The sequence below is a fragment of the Palaemon carinicauda genome, unplaced genomic scaffold, assembly GCF_036898095.1.
Source record: "Palaemon carinicauda isolate YSFRI2023 unplaced genomic scaffold, ASM3689809v2 scaffold672, whole genome shotgun sequence".
Taxonomy (NCBI): Eukaryota; Metazoa; Arthropoda; class Malacostraca; order Decapoda; family Palaemonidae; genus Palaemon; species Palaemon carinicauda.
In genome coordinates, this window is record NW_027171952.1 from 74,120 (window position 1) to 95,000 (window position 20,881).

Consider the following 20,881-nt stretch of genomic DNA (forward strand, 5'->3'; position numbering starts at 1 on the left):
ATCTCATATCGTTCTTGGTCTGAAGAAGAAACTTGAGACGAGGTAAACTCAATCTCAAACCACTTCAATTGTGGGGGAAAATGTGAGACAATATTCCCACCAGCAGACTTGATAGATAGGGAAATGCTAAGATAAAGAAGAAAGGCTAAGATTAGGAAGAAGAACAAGAAATAATAAGCAAGAATAGAGTGAGGGTGAAGAAAAACGGTATAAATGAGATATATATTGCAAACAGTCAGCCAAAAAGGAGAGAGAATTGAGCACAAATAATGCAAACTTGATCCTTACAATAAAAGCTAAGAGTTTATGACACAACAATGCTTTAAGCCCAAGGGCTCCAACATGGAAAATAGCCCAGTGAGGAAAGGAAATTAAGAAAAACTACAAGAGAAGTTTAAGAACAATAACAACATTAAAATAAATCTCTCACATATAAACTATAAAAACTTGAAAATAACAAGAAGATAAAAACTTCAATATAACGGGAGGAAGAGAAACAAGATAGAATGGTGTGCCCGAGTGTACCCTCAAGCAAGAGAATATGTTCTGTGACACTCTAAGTAGTAGTATAGCCTATTCCCCTGACTAAATCTACAGATAAAACACACAAAAAACTAAAATTGTGTACTTACATTGGCTGATATTTGTGATGTCTGGCTTCCCAGGAATATCTCCTGCCTGCTGAAAGAAAAGATATTTGTGGATTAAAATCCTATTCACTTTTGATCACCATGGCAGTCAGAACAGTCACATTAATTTGTATCATACTTGCAGTATTTAATATGTTAGATATGGCATAGGTGAAATGGCCACTATAGCATTGCAAAAACAAGTTTGACTACAAACACACACACACACTCACACACAGTGGAAGATGAAGAGTGGAGAAGTATAGAATCAAAAGCTCAAGATAGAGACGACTGGCAAAATCTAACCATGGCCCTTTGCGTCAATAGGCGTAGGAGGTGATGATTATGAAATATACCGTCCATACATACATACAGCAAAATATTTATACATACATATACCATGTATATACAGTGCATACGCATGTACATATGTAAAAGGTAAGACAAATTTAACTCAAGTCTAAACCAAGCAACTCAATAATACGTCCAAACTATGCTATGATAACGATAATCAAGACCCAGTTAACGAAAATGCCTTAACAAAGCTATGTACATCATCAAGTCATCAGTCTCCTTGAGCAATTTCTCCCCAAACCATACATAACACATTTCCCAAATTTCCAAAAAAAAAAGATATCTGAAACTTAGCCTTCAGACACAAAACTTGTGATAACAGTCTGCAAAAATTTGTTTGCTTCTGATGTAGACATTAGATCTGATTTATCTATTTAAGCCACAAGGGACAGCAATGTGCCCTAGGAGGGCGTTCAGTGCAAATTTGCAACAATAAGTAAACCATACAATTGCCTTATGAAGTAATAGCCAAATGGTTGACAGCAAGATAGAAGGAAATGGAAACAGGTACTGTACAGTTGAATACTTGCCCTGACATTCATGTTCACAGTCCTTTTTATATGTTTAAAGGCAACTCATGAATGGCAGAGGTAAGGAACAGTGCCAATGACCTAGAGAATGACCATATATACACATGATCAGTGCCCAAGTCCCTCTCCCTCTCTCAAGCTAGGACCATGGAGGGACAGGCAATGGCTTCTGATGAATCGGAAGGTTAATAAGTTCACCCAAAACCCAAATCATTAGCTCACAAGGATGGGGAGGTTGCAGACACTACAAGAAACTATCCTTCTAAATAGGTACATCTTATGAAACATCTCCTTGCCAGCATAGCTTAATTATTGTGCCACTGAAATGTATCATGAAGTTGGTATGGTCCCTTTTCACTCATGAAATATTTCATATATTTTATTTATTACTTCTCATATACAATTCATTTACTTCATTACTTCCTTTCCTCACAGGGCTGTTTTCCCTTTGGAGCTTATAGCATTCTGCTTTTTCAATTTAGGCATTTGCTTAGCTAATAATAATAATAATAATAATAATAATAATAACAACAATAACAATAATAATAATAATAAAGTCTACTTTAACAATATCCAAAGAATCACTACACCATGAATTTCACATAAACAGTTGTCCTATCTTTGATAGTGAATGTTATTATTATTGTTATCATTATTATTATTATTACTTGCTAAGCTACAACCCACGTTGGAAAAGCAGAATGCTATAAGCCCAGGGGCTCCAATCGGGAATATAGCCCAGTGAGGAAAGGAAACAAGGAAAAATCAAATATTTTAAGAACATCAACAGTATTAAAATAAATATTCCTATATAAACTATGAAAACTTTAACAAACCAAGAGGAAGAGAAACAAGATAGAATAGTGTGCCTGAGTGTACCCTCAAGCACGAGAACTCTAACCCAAGACAGTGGAAGACCATGGTACAGAGGCTATGCAACTAGCCAAGACTAGAGAACAATGGTTTGATTTTGGAGTGGCCTTTTCCTAGAAGTGCTGCTTGCCATAGCTAAAGAGTCTCTTCTACCCTCACCAAGTGGAAAGTAGACACTGAACAATTACAGTGCAGTAGTTAACCCCTTGGGTGAATAAAAATTGTTTAGTAATCTCAGTGTTGTCAGGTGCATGAGGACAGAGGAGGATATGTAAGAATAGCCCAGCCTATTCGGTGTATGTGTAGTCTAAGGGATAATGAACCGTAACCAGAGAGAAGGATCAAATGTAGTACTGTCTGAACAGTCAAAGGACTCCATAACTCTCTAGCGGTAGTATCTCAACAGGTGGCTGGTGCTCTGGCCAATCTACTATCTATACTTGGAGCATACCTGAACACTGAGCAGTCAGGTAGTACCATACATATTTAGGATATCACCATAAACACAAACAGCAGTTCTCCTGTTTGATACTGGCAAAGATTGCTTCAATCTTCGTAACCATATACTTATAGTGTACTGAGCAAAGGTCACTAATAAGTGCTACACACAAGATATATGGCTGCAGAAAAGTCTAACACAAGTATGGAGGAAATGTAAGGGGCACCTTATCAAGTTATCATTCTGTAACACGTAATATCATAAAGTCAAAAGAATGTGAATGGATTTATTTTCCATAAAGTTCATGTTACCCAAGAAATTATGTTTATTTCCTGAATACAAATATGCTGTTATAATGTATATATTCTCCCTTTTATAACACCTATAAAAAATAATTTCCTAACAGAATAGAAAGACATATGCACTGCCAAATTAAGCCTGACTTTGTGCTCGATTAGGTTTTGTCGTCAACTACAGTTGCGGCTAATATTAAACAGGGTGTTCGGTGCGGAAATGTCCTTAGTGTCTCAAGGTGTGATGTGGCACTGTATCTAACCTACATAAACATGAGATGATGAATATGAAAAGGGAAAATAAAAGTAAGGGGTTTAAAGAAAGCAATGAACTGAAACTATGGCCAATTTTATGATGAGTTATTGAGGGGCAAGATCATTTGTGGAATAACAGATGAAACTCTAAGAGGCAGACTAATACGACAGGGTGATGTATCGATTAAAGAGGTTATCAATCAATGCTCAACTTACGAAGTTAGTGAAGAGTATAAGAAAAAATTCAATGCAGCTATCAAATCAAACAAGATTCCACTAATACGACAAGGTAATCTATCATCTGAAGAGGTAATTAATCAATGCTGAGCCCCTGAAGTTAGTGAAAAGCAAAAGAAAAAGTAAAATACTGTTCCATCAAATTAAACAAATTTAGATTCCAGCATTCAGTGAAAGGCACAAGAAAAGTTCAATGCTGCTGTCAAATCAAACAATATTCCAGCAACAATTTCACGCAGTACAGTATAGGACACAAAACCAAGCCAAGATAGAAGAATTTCTCTCGGGTAAACGCCAAGAAATCAATACAGTAGTAGCAAATTACGTTGGTATAGACATCCCTTTGGACGGTGGGTTTTTCCAGAGGCAGACCAAGAATGTTTCAAATGTGGGCACCACAATCCTTTTAAGATTCTGTGGACATCCCTGTGAAAGCAGCAACTAAATTCACACGGCAAAGCTGTATGCAGGGATTGGTAGAACAATATTCAAGATCTGAGTATCATCAAGACTATTGTGCAAGATTACGTGCTCGGAAGTATTCCTATTCCGCTCTGATAAACTTATGCTGATATTCATAACTCTCTATGACTTATTGGTGATGTTTTGATTTCTATTATCTACATGTGTATGTACAGTCTTATTATTACAGCTCCTCCATGTCATGCCACCAATATTTGTTATAAGGACCACAACAGAAAAAGTCATGGCTATAGCTTGTTCTATCCTTGGCCAAACTGCATGTCATGGTGTACACACTGTATTCTTGTGTTCAACCATGCTGTACTGTACTTTGATCTTACTGCTTGGTGTATATAACCCTGGGACATGTGCAAATATGCTGATAAATTATTGATTTATAGCATATAGACTTGGTCAAGCCTCAGTTTCCAGAGTATATGATGCAATTCAATGTATTAGTGGATGAAGGTGCTGAAGTTAGCATGCTACCCAAGAGGATCTTTGACTAGTCTTTGACTAGATGAGGTAAGGAAGTCTTATGGCTATTACCAGGTCCTTCACCAATAGTAAAATACTTCCAATTAATAAAATATGAATTGAAGATATTTATGATAATTTCAAATATAAACTGGTGTTTAATGTTGCGGATGGTAACTGAACTTTTAGTCCCTAAATTCATAACACTTGTGTGTTTAGAAAAACCTAAATAAAGCATAAATGATGTTTTCTGAATAATCTGAGTTTTATTGAAAGATTTAGTTGCATTGATGGTATCTTCTTCTTAAGACATAAATATCCAGGCACTGGCCCAGTTGTACACCCAGTTAAAAAAGCACCAAACTCCTTCAATCTAGATCTGGACTCTAAGTTGAACGAAAAGGAATGGAGAAAAGAGAAAAATAGCAGAGGCAAGTGGTTCTCCAGAGTTGGTAAATAGTGTAGAGTAGAAAAGGATAATACAGTTTTGAACAGACATCCTTATCCTTTACTGTATACTTAGTTTTTAAAGAAGTGTCAACAAGGTCATTGAATGCAATTTTTTTTACAGTTCTTGATACTAAAAACAGTTTTTGGCATCTTCCACTGGATGAGGATTCACCTAGAGTCTAGACTTCGGCCTTTTGATATATATTTTAGGAAATGCTGGTATTGACAACTAAGTTTCTGAGTAGGCCCCACCCTATAACTATGTCCGAGGTCAATACATGAAATGTTTGATAAAGGTTTGGTGTAACGGTTAAATTGAATGATATTCTGATTCATGGAAGCAATGATTAACAAAAGGTTAAAAATGTCTAGTACTGTACTGCAAAACAGCAATGGTTAAATTCAAATAAATTAAAGCTGGAGTCAATCTAGGTTGAGTATAACAAGTGCTAACTTCTGAGTGATTGAAACCATACAAAAAGAAAGGAAACGCTATTGGAACTAGACAAAAAGAAAGCAAAGGTTATTGAAACCAGACAAAAAGAAGGCAAAGGCTATTGAAAACAGACATAAAAAGCAAAATCTATTGAAACCAGACAAAATGAAAGCAAAGGCTATTGAAAACAGACAAAAACAAAGCAAAATCTATTGAAACCAGACAAAATGAAAGCAAAGGCTATTAAAAACAGACAAAAACAAAGCAAAATCTATTGAAACCAGACAAAATGAAAGCAAAGACCATTGCCAATTTTCCCTATCCACAGAACAAAAATTAGTGTCTAAGATTGGGCTAAGTATAGTACTAATTTGTCATGATATAAATAAGCCAATAAGAAATGTATTAAAGCAAGACGTTGCCTTTCAGCGGAGTGAAGCACAAGCTAAGTGCTTCCAGGAACTGAAAAAATTACCAAGTGAAGCTCTTGTTCTAATTGGGTAGTTAAATCTGTGAAACTTCCAAAGTTCAAACTTGCAGCAAATGTTTTTATGTTGAACAGACTAATATGTCTTTTTATACTCTATATATGGAATATCTGTTTTAATGTCAATGATTTTTATAGGTTTATTTCAATTTTTCATTACTTCTTAAATCATTTATCTATTTCCTTTCCTCACTAGGATAATTTTCCCTGTTGGAGCCCATGTGCTCATAGCATCTTGCTTTTCCAACTAGGGTTGTAGTTTAGCTAATAATAATAAAAGTATTGTAATGTTGATAAACTTGTTACTCTTTTATGCCACTGTAGTTTGTGCACTACAAAATGATAAAACCTATAGCACAAGCTGTGCAATCCTTTACAAAATCACTAGATTATGCACAAATCAAGAAAGAGTTGTTAATATATTTTCCTTTCTTATAGAAAAACAAACGATATTCTATGGGAAATTCAATGCTACTGTAAAGTAGGATTTGAAATATCTAAGACCATTTTCAAAAGACTTTAGTCTATAACTCATCCCAGATTACAGAAGTTGCCAGGTTCAATGGTTTGAAAAAGTACATAATTCATCAGACCAATGGAAATATAGTTTATACTAATTTCCATGAGCGTACTGGTGTCAGAGAGGACATTAAACAGACGACAAAACAGGATGCAAGTTTGCAATGTTGAAGTAATTCACTTTAGAAGGATGGCCAGATTGTAAATGCCACACACCTGTGGTTTTAGGAAGATAGCTATGTAAATGGAATATTAATCAATATGAACAGTATTATTGCACCCAGAGTTTAAGCGCGTTGCCCTCATATATCTCCACCAGTCACACTAAGATATATAAAAGATAAAGAGACTAGCTAAAGATCTTGAATAGTGGGCAAGACTGAATTCCAATCTTGTACAGGTATGAAACCTGTACTGTACTCCCAATCATTCGAAGATATACTAGAACCCATAATTCCACATCCTATGCTTGTTAAAAAAAAAAAAAATGAATATTGAGAAATTCAAAATTCTATTACAACCACCATGCCAAAGGAATGGATCATTTGAGGGAAGAAGATGTGGTTAGGATCAAAGATAGCCACACTAAGGAAGCTGGGAAAGCCGCTATGGTGGCACCCAAATCATATTTGGTAGAAAACTGCCCTTTATATGTAACACAAGTCTCCTCCCATATCCTCCAGCAATATTTTGAAGTAACGTAACTCACCAGCCAAAGACGTAAACAAGCCACAGAATTCCAGGATATTTCCAAAACCCTCAAAAGTTTTGGAGAGTCCAGGTAATAAATAAATCATTTCCCAAAAAGTCTTGTCCATAATATTTAGAGTAATCTATTCATTAAATGATTATACTTGAACATCTACAAAATGCTGTTCACATTTCTTAATACTTTATCAATTTCCCATTTCATAATTGTTTCTGATTATGCTGCTCTATGAAGATTAAATTAAACTTTTCCTTATTCATATAAAGAGGAATGTAATGACATGTGATATTATAAAATTAGAAGCAATGTGAGTATAATTTATCAAGTTTATGTTACCAAAGAAACGATATTTATATACAGAATAAAATTACTCTGTACTGTACGTTCGTTATAACACATAAGTGACTAATGACACTGGAAAAGTGTATGCAGTATTTACCTAAAATAGCCCTTGAAACTGAACATCTTATCCAAACAATGTACCGCAAAGGCTTTGCCTAGATTGCAGGCGCATTCGTAACTACTTTTGACTTTATTATATACCTGTCAGAAGATGATGAAGACTCATATAACATGTAAATCCTAAGCTGGTCATTCAGTACTCTTTAGAGAGAATTGAGCAAACATATCACCTTCAAATTCAGGTCTTTCTCTCTCTTCACATTGAATTTGCAAATATACCATATCACTTCAAGTCGATATGGCCAGATTAACAGGTTGGTACATTTCCTCATGGATACTTTTCAAGGAGAAAAGAGGGATATCAGAATAAGCAATGGGTATGCTAAACACAATTTGGAAGTCAAATCGAATATCAGTCCACAGCAAAATCCAAAATATATATTACCCTTGAAAGACTGATATTAATTTATGGGCACCAGTAGTGGTACAGCACTGTATTGAATGATGGAAAATTTCTTGCCTTTGAGAATAAAGCATTGAGAAGGATTTTGGGAATCAAATTGTAGCAGCATATAACAAATGTGGAAATTTATGAGGTGGGAGGGGTGCCTAATGTGAACAATATAGTTAAATTATCAAGATGGAGAGGGATGGGGCATATTTTAAAAAGGGAAGATAATTAAGTCCAAGATGTACCTGAATGGGGACCGCTCGGCAGGAGAGGATGTGGTAGACCAAGAGAAATGTGGTTGGTGACAATGCAGAGAGGGGTTGGATCCGAGAATTGAGCTCAGAGAGATGGCACAGGAGAGAAAGACATAGGACATGAATTCATTGAGGCCCTATGTACCCTGTGAGTGCCAGAGAATTAAGATAAGATACGTTCCAGACAGAATCCTTCTGTACATTACATATCATACTGTATGCATTGTACTCTCTTCAGCTAACGTTATCCACTATCAAGGTCAAAATATTAATTCCACCTTTGAACTCTTACAATGTCACATTATTATTATTATTATCATTACTAGCCAAGCTACAACCCTAGTTGGAAAAGCAAGATGCTATAAGCCCAAGGGCTCCAATAGGGAAAAATAGCCCAGTGGGGAAAGGAAATAAGGAAATAAAGAAATGATGAGAACAAATTAACAATAAATCAATCTAAAAACAGTAACAACATCAAATTAAATATGTCATATATAAACTATTAACAACGTCAATAACAGATATGTTATATATAAACTATTAACAACGTCAATAACAGATATGTTATATATAAACTATAAAAAGACTCATATCAGCCTGGTCAACATAAAAACATTTGCTCCAACTTTAAACTTTTGAAGTTCTACTGATTCAACTACCCGATTAGGAAGATCATTCAACAACTTGGTAACAGCTGGAATAAAACTTCTAGAATACTGTGTAGTATTGAGCCTCATGATGGAGAAGCCATGGCTATTAGCCAGCCTAATATTACAAACAGGATAGAATTGTCCAGGGGGATCTGAATGTAAAGGATGGTCAGAGTTAGGAAAAATCTTATGCAACATGCATAATGAACTAATTGAATGTTGGTGCCAAAGATTAATATCTAGATCAGGAATAAGAAATTTAATATTATTGTTATTACTATTATTACTAGCCAAGCTACAACCCTAGTTGGAAAAGCAAGATGCAATAAGCCCAAGGGCTACAATAGGGAAAAATACCCCAGTGAGGAAAGAAAATAAGGAAGTAAATAAATGATGGGAACAAATTAACAATAAATCATTCTAAAAACAGTAACAACGTCAAAACAGATATGTCTTATATAAACTCTTTACAACGTCAAAAACAGATATGTCATATATAAACTATAAAAAGACTATTATCATTATCATTATTACAACTAGCTAAACTAAAACCCTAGGAGAAAAGCAGGATGTTATAAGCCCTAGGGCTCCAAAAGGGAAAAATAGATCAATGAGGAAAGGAAATAAGGAAATAAACTACAAGAGAATTAATGATCAATTAAAAAGAAATATTTGAAGAACATTGCAAAACACTAAAAAATCTGTTAGATTATAAACCTAAACTACGTTACTCAGTAAAAGTATGAAGTGGGAAATACCCTGAAAAATCCTACACCTAAATATCAGTACTAGAAAGGAAAAGGTATTACTCTGCGATATCTGGGCCCTGGTGTGCAAAAAACCTCGATAAAACCCAAAAAAAGAGAATTGAGAATTCTTTGTGGGCCTAATTTTGTAGTGGAACACATTTAAATAATGTTAGCATTTACATTCTGCTACATACAGCAGTTCTAGCAAACTCCTTGCTAACAAGTAATGACGTTTGAAAGTGAAATGCTATAAGTCCAAGGGCTCTGATAAGGAAAATAGCTCTGTGAAGAAAGGATATTAGGAAATGAATATACTACATCAGAAGTAATGAATAATGAATATACCTTACGTTCAGTAACAACACTGAAATGGATAGGTCATATATAAATTATGAAGAGACTCATGTCAGCCTATTCAACATGAAAATACTTTCAGCAACTTTGAACTACTTGATTTCCACCGATTCCACAATCTGGTTATGTCTGGAATAAAACTTCTAGAATACTGTATAGTACTGAGCCTTATGATGGAAAGGGCAAGCATGTTAGAAGTAACTGCATACATAGCACTACATACGGGATGGTACAGTCGGGGAAGATCCGAAGTGAATGTTAAGTATGATACTGTATATTATTAGGGCATTAAAGAATTATTCTTATGTGATAGATGCAATGAATGATAGGAAATATCATTAGGGCATAAATGAATGATAGTGCATCAACTACAAGAAGTGATTGAAGTGAGGCTGGGAGAATATACAAGGAATTACTGTACTTCTATGTGAAGAGTGATGGGAGTGGAAGTGTATTCTATAAAGGATATGGAATTCACATGAAACTATAGTAGTGTTGCTAGTAACAAGGAGGGTGCTGTATAAAAGGAAATGCTGTATCAAGATAGGTTTTTAGTAAACTGGTCTAAAGCCGATCATAAAGTGAAGATTATTTCCTTATTTCTTATCCTCACTGGGCTATTTTTTCTTGTTGGAGCCCTTGGACTTGAAGCATCCTGCTTTTCCAACTAGGGTTATAGTTTAGCTAGAAATAATAATGATAATAATAAGGCACATGAATTTGCCTGAATGATACATGAGGAAGACCAAAGAAAGGGTTTACAAGTGAATATGGATGAGCCAAGCAAAAGATGATAAAGTACAGTATACAGGAAGGCGATAGGTTAGGAGTGACGAGTAATATAATGTTTGTGAACGTATATGATGAAAGGTATGATTCAGTTTATCAAATTCAGCAATGCAAACTACAAATTTATAATATTTCTATTTTCCTAGCTAGGCTATACGGAATCATTTCTCGGGGTTAGCTCCGACGCAGATTTGTTACAACATAACTGAAGAATTATTGTGGGCCCGGCAGTCTTATATGGCTGTGAGCACACAGCCGCTAGTATCAACACACTGATGCTCATGGTGCGACCACAAGGCTGCCAGGCCCACGGTAATTCTCCAATCTGGTAGTAACAGAAATGCATCAGGGATAACCCTAAAGCATAAAGAATTTTACCAGTAATAGGAACAAATGGAAATACAAGACATTGAGAACACTAAATTGAGTTAAGCTAAATGAAAGTAGAATCTGTTGAGTATGTTGTTGGAATGATGATTGTTAAGTCTGGGAGATGAGGATTCAAGAACATTAAAGCTGGCAGTTTAAAACAGCTATGGACAAAAACACCATTATCTATCAAACCCTGTCACTTTCCACAGCCTGTTACAAGAAAGAGGTTGAGGGGCAGTGAATGAATAAATGAATGAATGATTGTCAATTACCTGGCATCATAACTTTAATGGCCTATACCTATAGGAATATGTTTAATAAAGAATTAATAGAAAGAGGTTTCAAATGTGTGTTGTACATGAGTGCGTTTGTGTACAGTACTATTTAGTACATTAGGGATGAGTATGTTCATGAAGCTGGATTTAATATGACCTCGGAAGAAGAGTACAATAATAACATTTATAGCAGTTGGAAAGCACATTCAATTTAAAAACCTGTTAAGGACCAGTTAATACACCAGCTGTCTTTCAACGATCTTTGAATATCCAAGAAGAGTTTTATTGATATGGATATGATAATGAACAAATCAATTGTAGGGCATATGCAGTTAGTGAATGGAGTGCTAAGGAAGCTGGAAGTGAGGTGAAAGTCTTTACATGTGCATGATTAGGTGAAGAAGAATTTTCAGGACAAAGCAAATACATATGACCTATATTATTCTAATAGTCAGGCCTTCTCTATCATGAGGCTCAATACTACACAATACTCTACAAGTTTTATTCCAGCTATGACCAAGTTGTGGAATGATCTTCCTAATCAGGTATAGTTGAATCGGTGGAACTTCAAAAGTTCAAACTAGAAGCAAATGTTTTTATGTTGAACAGGCTGACATAAATCTCTTAGTATAGTTTATATATGTAAGATCTGTTTTAATGTTGTTATTGTGCTTAGAATATTTTATTGTTTTAATATTGTTACTGTTCTAAAACTATTCTATTTGAATTATTTTACTTCGTTTCATAGTTTATTTATTTCCTTTCCTCACTGGCTAGTTTTCACCGTTGAAGCCCTTGGGCTTGAAGCATCCTGTTTTTTCAACTAGGGTTGTAGCTTAGCTAGAAATAATAATAATAATAATAATAATAATAATAATAATAATAATAATGATGATGATGATAATGGTGGAGAACGTTGACCCTATTATTTTCTCCCAAAGGGCCGATGATGATAAGCAATGTAAAGGTGGCAGCATTTCAACACTTGAGTATGTTTTGTAAGGTGTAAAAGAAATGGTTAAGGATGATCTTTCTATGGTTCTATTCAAAGTACGAATGAATCAGAGCATCAAAGTAATAAGACATCTATTTACAAAACAAAAACAATTCAGTATCATGAACATTAATAGGTACAGTATCTGGAAGAATTAAAAGCAATGCAAACAGTGATGCTTTTTTGAAAGATTTTGATAGCTGTATGAGAGTGGGGTAAGAGTACATTCTGGAATAGTAACCTTGCGTATAAATCTGAAAGCGTGAACAAAAATTAGTGGATTACATTTACAGCGTTTGAGTTGTCTTCATTTCTAATGTGGATTGACTAGACAGATTTGAAGATTTCCTTGGTGAATGCTAGTCCGATACGTGATGTAGCTTGGAGTCGGATGTTCCAAAAAGAGCAGCAAGTATTGTTTGAAAATACATGAACCTGGACTGGGTCATATAGCTACTTGGGAGGGAATGAAGTCGAAAGTAAATATAAGGGATATGAAAGAGGATGTGCATAATTTTGTTGTTCTGAAAGATGAGTAAATGTCACATTCTTTTTTCAGAAAGAATGATACAGGAATGGATGTGGAAAATGAATTATTGATGAAAGAGCATAAGATGGCTAAAAGAATCCAGAGTGAGTGGCTTTGTAATGCTAATTTTTCACGGAAGAATGAAGAATTGTAATCATTGGAAGATGTGGAAGAAATTAGTTATACCAATGATATACGACCCGGAAAATTGTAACAAGAAACGTACTCCTACTTTAATATGAAAAGGGATGTAAAGAGAAGATTTGCTAGAAGCCTTGTAATTTGCTGTAGAATGTTATATCCTGTGTGAATGTATGGATGAAGAAGTGAATGTTAAAGCTTTTTCAATGAATGGCACAACTGGAATGTGGAGGACTGTGGATGATAGTTTTGGCCATACACAATGAGAAAGTTCAATTTGTAAATCTTCTGTATATTACAATACTGTAAGTGATGTTTATTATTATTATCATCATCATTATTATTACTATTTTTATTATTATTACTATTATTATTATTACTTGCTAAGCTACAACACTAGTTAGAAAAGCAGGATGCTATAAGCCCAAGGGCTCCAACAGGGAAAATAGCCCAGTGAGGTAGGGAAATAAATAAAGTCTTTTAAGAACAGTACCAACATTAGAATAAATCTTTATATGAATTATAAAACCTTTAACCAGAGGAAGGAAAATAAGATAAAATAGTGTGCCCTGCCCGATTGAACCCTCTAACAATAGATCTCTAACCCAAGACAGTGGAAGACCATGGGTACAGAGGCTATGGCACTACCCGAGACCAGTGAATGAGTGTCCTTCTACTAGAAGAGCTGCTTACCAAAGCTTAAGTCTCTTCTACCCTTACCAAGAGGAGAGTAGCCCCTGAACAATTACGGTACAGTAGTTAACACCTTGTTTGTCAGAAAGGAAAACTGAGTGTATATGAGAACTTTATATATATTAGTTAAGAAATATAAAGCAGAAATAAAAGAAACTTAAGCCTATAAATCAACTATTCTATGATATTTTAAATTAAAGTCATTCTTACCTTTAACATCTGAATATTTGTCCACAGGGGAACAAAGGTCTTTGTATGCCAGTCCAACTACAAATTTTCTTGATTTTTTAATCCATCGTCATCTCTTACTTCCCTTCCTTGTATCCACCATCTAAGGAAATGTAAATTTGCATTATTAAAAATAAATGATCCTAGGCAAAACAGGATGTCTAAATACCCCCAAAATAATTAGAATTGTCCATTTAGTTTCATGTGGCTACTATAAAGGTATGGTCAAAAGACCAGTATGCGAAGAACTGAAAAGAGGAGACAGTTCAAGTCAAAGAAGTTAGACAGCTTAGGTAGAAAGAAACTGGAGGTAGATGGAAATGGTTTGGGCATGCGCTCTTTGCTTTCTCCAAGAGAGATTAGTTCACCAATGTTCAGCTGGGTTTCACAAGGCACTAGTACAGTTGGAAGACCCAGGCCTACATGGCTAAAGACTATGAAGCGTGAAGTAAGAGATAATGAATGAAGAAGTATTGATTTAAAAGTTGAAAATAGATACAACTGGCGAAATCTAACCGAGCCCCTTTGCATCAATAAGCATAGGAAATGATTATGTATATTGAAGAATAATCTATGCAAGACTTAAAAAACACTACAAATACATTTGCATGATTAAAGAACTTTTTTTTTAAATGTTCAATAAACACCCGTACTACATTCATTAGTTATAGATAGAGAATTCTGTACCAAAAAAAAAACAAGCATTTTTCATCCTTAATTATTTATCATTAATTTGATTTATTCATTCTTCATTTCATATGACAGAATTATATGAAATCTGGCAGAAATTGTACAAGGCAAGTGACATTAGAGAGAGAATATTTAGCATTAATTAGAAAATGGAAAAATCAGAAGCAAACATACACTAGTTTAAATAGATTGAATTATTTCAATACTTAATAAGCTTTCATGTTCTAAACCCCTCTGAAGTATAAGAAATCTTGGGGAAATTGCACAAGTCCTAACATTAGAGACAGATTACTTGGCATCCTGCCTAGTATCGGGAAAATCAAACTCTAACTAATCTAAATAGATTGAATTATTTCAATACTTAACCGGCTTACATGTGCTAAACCTCTCAGCATTTTAACCTTGGAGTTCAGCATCATGATAAAACTATTATGCAAATACCATTTATGGACCCAGCAGGAAAATCCAAAGGCCATGCTTAATAATGACATCATACAATCCTGTTTACAGCGATTGCAATATAAGCCAAACAAGCCCAAAGTCGAAGGGATACTGGTGCTACTGGCTTAATAGGTAAAAAAGAAAGTTTAGAGGTGAAGGGTAGCTTGACTTGAGTTACTTTAAGTGATTGATGACACTGGAAAAGCATATGCACTATTTACCTAAAAGAAGACCTTGAAACTGAGCATCATAACCATAAAATGTACAGCAAACACTTTGCCAAGATGCGAAGGAACTCATAACTACTTTTGACTTTATCAAAAACACGACAGAAGATGATAAGGACCCATATAATAGGTGAATGCTAAGCTGATCATTCACTAACCTTTTAGTGAGAGTTGAGCAAACAAATCCCCTTTAAAAATTTGCATCTCTACCCTAATTCTTTTAATTTGATATTGTCAGAGATTAACAATTTAGTACATTTACCTTCTGGATACTTTCCAGAGTGAATCCTTTTGTATGGTACAGCATTTTCCAGATACCATAGAACTTGCACTCTACTTTCTTCAGCTAATGCTATCCATTAACTAGATCCTTTGAACCCTTAGAATGTTCCCATTATCCTGAATATCAACATCTACAACCATTGCATAACTCACACAAGCCTATTAGGTTATAAACCTCAACTATGTTACTCAGTAAGAGTACGAATGGAGAAATACCTTACGATCAGTAAAAACATTAAATATTTCCTGCAAATTTGAACTTCTGGAGATTATTCCACAATCTGGTTACAGCTGGAATAAAACTTCCTGAATAGTATTGAACCTTAAGATGGAAGAGGCAAGACTATTGGAACTAGCTGCATACCAAGTACTACATACAGCATGGTACAGTCGGCAAAGATCTGAAGTGAATGATAATTATGATGTATTATTGGGGCATAAATTTCTGAATACAGACAGAATGATATTGCATCAAGTATAAGAAATTATTGAAGTAAGGCTGGGCGAGTATATAAGCACTTACTGCACTTGCAAGTTAAGAATAGGAATCTTAAAAGAAAATTAGTTATATGAAGCTTAAGCATATGCTATACAGATTATGAAATAACAGGACACAATCATTGCATGGCAAGTAAGAAGCTGGTGGGGAGTAGGAATCTGGGTATAAAAGAGAATAATCAAGATGTGTTTTATTTAGACGAGTCTAAAGTAGATTATAAAACGAAGCTTATGGCGCTAGAATCGGACTGAATGATAAATGTGGAAGACCAAAGAGGGCTGTTGCAGGTGACTGTGGACATGCCAAGGAAAAGATGAAGGAGAAGTATACAGGAAGGTGATAGGTAAGGGAGGACTAGTACTGTAATACTTGTGAATGTTTATGTTTCGGGTGATCATTTAATGCCCCGTTAATTTTGACAATGAAAATGCTAATATAAGAAGTTGAGAAAAATAATTTGAGTCATAATTTGAATAAAAATGACAAGCAGAATGTATAAAGAATGTTGTTGATAAGACGATCTAGAAGTAGAACGTGTATACTATGTTGTTGGAAAGATTATTGTGAAGTAGAATGTAAACAGTGCATTGCTGTTAAGACAAAAGTATGTAGTAGAATGTATATAGTATATGGTGTGTCATTAGAAAGACAATCACTTAGTCTGAAAGATGATTTAGGGATGTTAAGGCTGGTAGTTTAAAACAGCTTTGAGTGAAAACACTACTACCGTATCTATCAGAGACCATGTCATTTTCCAAAGCAGCATTGTCAAAACTTACAAAAAAAGGGGTGCGTTTACACCAGGTCAAAGTCCATGATATAATATGGTCTAATTGTACCTGTGTGAAAGACGGATGGAAGTTTTTGATGCGTATTGATTAAAGAGAGGTGAATGAAGGCGACTGTGAAAGACAGGTTTCAAACGTATATTGTATTAGTACAGTATTTATATATACTGTGCACAGGAGGAAAGTGTTTATGAAGTTCGATTCAGTTCATGGCTATTATCAAAAGCCAGTGTGTGCACAACCCAATGAAAATGCTTACCTATAATGGTGCAGAGTTTTTGGGAAAATCATTTGAGAATATGTTGCAAGAATGCATACTTCAGCATGTCAACAATTCCTTATAATCCAAGAGCAAATGGGTTGGCTAAACCTCAGTTCAATTTGCAGTGAATGTTTTTTATATTGATCAGGCTTACATAAGTCTCCCTTCATAGTTTACACATGAGATCTATATAAATATTAGATATCAAGATATTTGATATTCTGCATTCACTACTTCTCCTATAGTTAATTTCTTTATTTCCTTTCCTCACTGGGATATTTTTCCTGTTGGGGACCTTGTGCTTATAGCATCATGCTTTTCCAACCAAGGTTGTAACTTTGCTAGTAATAATAATAATAACGAACATAGAGAGAATATAGAGTGAAATATTGCAATGAATGGACAAGAATGAATGAAATGAATGGGACTTGTATACAAAAGGTCCACAACTTACAACCAATTAACTTACAACTATTCAGATACAAACACAAATCCAACTGAAATGTATGTCAGATGATGTGATGTATCAAGAGTTTTTATACTGTAATAAGATCAAGAAATAATGTAATAAAAACATTTCCAATCCTGGTATTTATAGAAGGCCATGAAGCAGCCAGGAATCTGCCAGAAAGCTATCAGCCACTGGGCATCTCCCCTCCACAGGGTCTGTAAAGGAGACAGCACAAGGCATTCCTGCGGTGACTTAACGCTCAAACAGTAACAGACAGGCACCCTGTATCTGAAGTTGCTGACATGACTTTTGTAGCTGGAAATTATAGGCATGGGAGTCAGGTTAAGCCTACCCTAGGCCAAAATCTAACAACATTTGACTTGAACAGCTTCTTGGAACCTATTAAGTCTGTAAGTTGAGGAACTTTCTGTATTCGTAAAGCTTTGGAGTATGCGAAATCACCAGGGAACAACGAAAGCGTGACGGGCGTTAGGGAGATTTGGTTGTATTTTAATGAAGCTATGATTGTGGTGGATGGACCTAAAGTAGATTATAAAGTGAAGAGTGTGGCAGATGTACTGTATTTGATGGAGTGATATATGTGAAGTTAAAAGTGAATATGCATAGTCCTAAAGATGGAAAAGTATATAAGTAGGAAGATGAGTACATTTGTGAATGTTATGATGAAAGGTGTGTTTTGGGCTATCATTTAATGAATAGTGGAACCCTGCCTGCAACAAGATTGGGAACATAAAAAGGAGAAAAACAAAATGAATCATAATTTGAATGAAAACAATAAGTAGAATGTGTATACAGTAGCACGTTGTGAGAAACCAGATTTGGGAGACGGAAATATGAACAGAATCAAAAATAGTTTTGGGCAAGGTGAAGCGACGAGTAGGAGTACAACACAGCCGGACTCAACCAGCCTAAGTGAAAAGCGGTGATATGCTAGGCTAGCAGATTAGGGAAATATCCCCCTATATTCTACCTTGTGTTGAATCATACGGACATCTCATTTCACACTGAATGCAATGTCTCATTTAATGACACAGTTAGATTAGTTACGCAACGTCTAACAGTGATAGGCTCGTCATCAAAAACATGAGCCCGCTGTGGACAGCATGAAAACGACTTACAAAATACAGGTACTATAATTATCATTATTACTAGCTAAGCTACAACCCTTCTTGGATAAGCAGGATGCTATAAGCCCAAGGGCTCCAACAGGAAAAATAGCCCAGTGAGGAAGAGAAATAAGGAAATAAACATACTATATGAAAACAGTAACAATATTAAAACATATCTTTCATATGAAAACTATAAAAAGAAACTTATGTCATTCTGTTCAACAAAAACATTTGCTGCAAATTTGAACTTTTGAAGTTCTACTGATTCAACTACCCAATTAGGAAGATCATTCCACAACTTGGTCCTAGCAGGAATAAAACTTCTACAATACTATGTAGTACTGTAGAATAAAACTTCTACAATACTATGTAGTACTGAGCCTTATGATGGAGAAGGCATGACTATTAGAATCAACTGCATACCTAGTGTTACGAACAGGATGGTACGGTCTTGGAATATCAGAGTGTAAAGAATAGTCTGAATTATGAAAAATCTTATGCAACTTGCATAAACTAATTGAATGACGGTACCAGAGATTAATATCTAGATCAGGAATAAGAAATCTAATAGACCGTAAATTCCTGTTCGACAAATTAAGATGGGGATCAGCAGCTAAAGACCAGACAGGAGAACAATACTCAAAACAAGGTAGAATAAAAGAATGAAAACACGTCTTCAGAATAGATTGATCATTGAAAATCTTACAAACAAGTCTGCCTTCCGTTGCCTTTCAGCAAATGGAAAAAGACATTACATTTTAGAACAGCATTGATGAGATGTATAAGACGGAATTCCTAGTTGATATGGGCGAAGGCAAATCGTTTGTTCTAGCCAACCGAAACCATTGACTGAACCGAGCCCAACACCCTACATGTCTACCAAAAAATGGCGCCTCATTAAAGACAAATGGAACCAGAAATATGGTGGTATTCCATGGGAAAACATACAGCTGGAAATTCATCACTGCATGTGGACATATCATCAGTAGTGAACTCATCTTCGCACTACTCAACAGATTTTCTGATAATAAAAGACATGCTGGTACAGTAGATGTGTCGAGGCAGCAACTCGTTCAGAGAAATACCCCTGTAGCCCCATCCCTCCAAGGGCAGCAAAAAGCTCCCTGCAGGAACCACAAATATCTTAGCTCCTTCAGGATTTTCCCAAAGTACTCATGGACAACCCCCCGCAGGACCCAACGGCTCTATGAAAACCCACACCAAGTCATAGTGTTACAGAAGGACCCCCAGTTGAAGCAGGCTTCAGATGGCAGGGTCCAGACAAACTAGCCAGAAGGGCAATTATTCAAGGGCATGGAGCAGCCAGGAATCTGCCAGAAAGCTATCAGCCACTGGGCATCTCCCCTCCACAGGGTCTGTAAAGGAGACAGCACAAGGCATCCCTGCGGTGACTTAACGCTCAAACAGTAACAGACAGGTACCCTGTATCTGAAATTGCTGACATAACTTACCAGCTCAAACGGCAAAAATATCCTTGAATGTCAATCTCCTAAAAGGGTACAGTACAGTATTACCAAGTCCTGGATGCAAAAGATGGCAATCATCACCCCAACAGGGACATACTTTTAATCACGGCTGTTTTGGCCTTCAAAATAAGATGCCACCTTTCAACGCCTTATGGGCAACAACCTCAGAAAATTACCCTGTTACATTGTTTACGTTGGCAACACCATGATCATCAACCCTAGCAAGACACAGCACAAGGGCACCAGCCACCCGTTGAGATACTACCACTATTGAGTTATGGGGTCTTTTGACTGGCCAGACAGTACTACTTTGGATCCTTCTCTCTAGTTACTGTTCATTTTCCCTTTTCCCTACACACACCAAATAGTCTGGCATATTCTTTACATATTCTCTTCTGTACTCATACACCTGACAACACTAAGATTACCAAACAATTCTTCTTGACCCAAGGGGTTAACTACTGCACTGTAATTTTTCTGTGGCTACTTCCCTCTTGGTAAGGGTAGAGGGGACTCTTTGGCTGTGGTAAGCAGCTCTTCTAGGAGAAGGACACTCCAAAATAGGACCATTGTTCTCTGGTCTTGGGTAGTGC

The 20,881-nt window shown here is 35.6% G+C and overlaps 1 long non-coding RNA gene across 1 annotated transcript in view; it reads right to left on the reverse strand.

Moving 5' to 3' along the window:
• Nucleotides 1-632: 632 nt before the first annotated feature.
• Nucleotides 633-20,881, reverse strand: part of LOC137637346 (uncharacterized) — a 20,897-nt gene continuing 648 nt past the window's right edge. The window contains exons 2-3 of the long non-coding RNA XR_011043577.1: nucleotides 14,014-14,134; nucleotides 633-681 (exon numbers count right to left, since the gene is read on the reverse strand). This is a non-coding gene — a long non-coding RNA (uncharacterized lncRNA). The remainder of the gene's footprint in view (nucleotides 682-14,013; nucleotides 14,135-20,881) is intronic.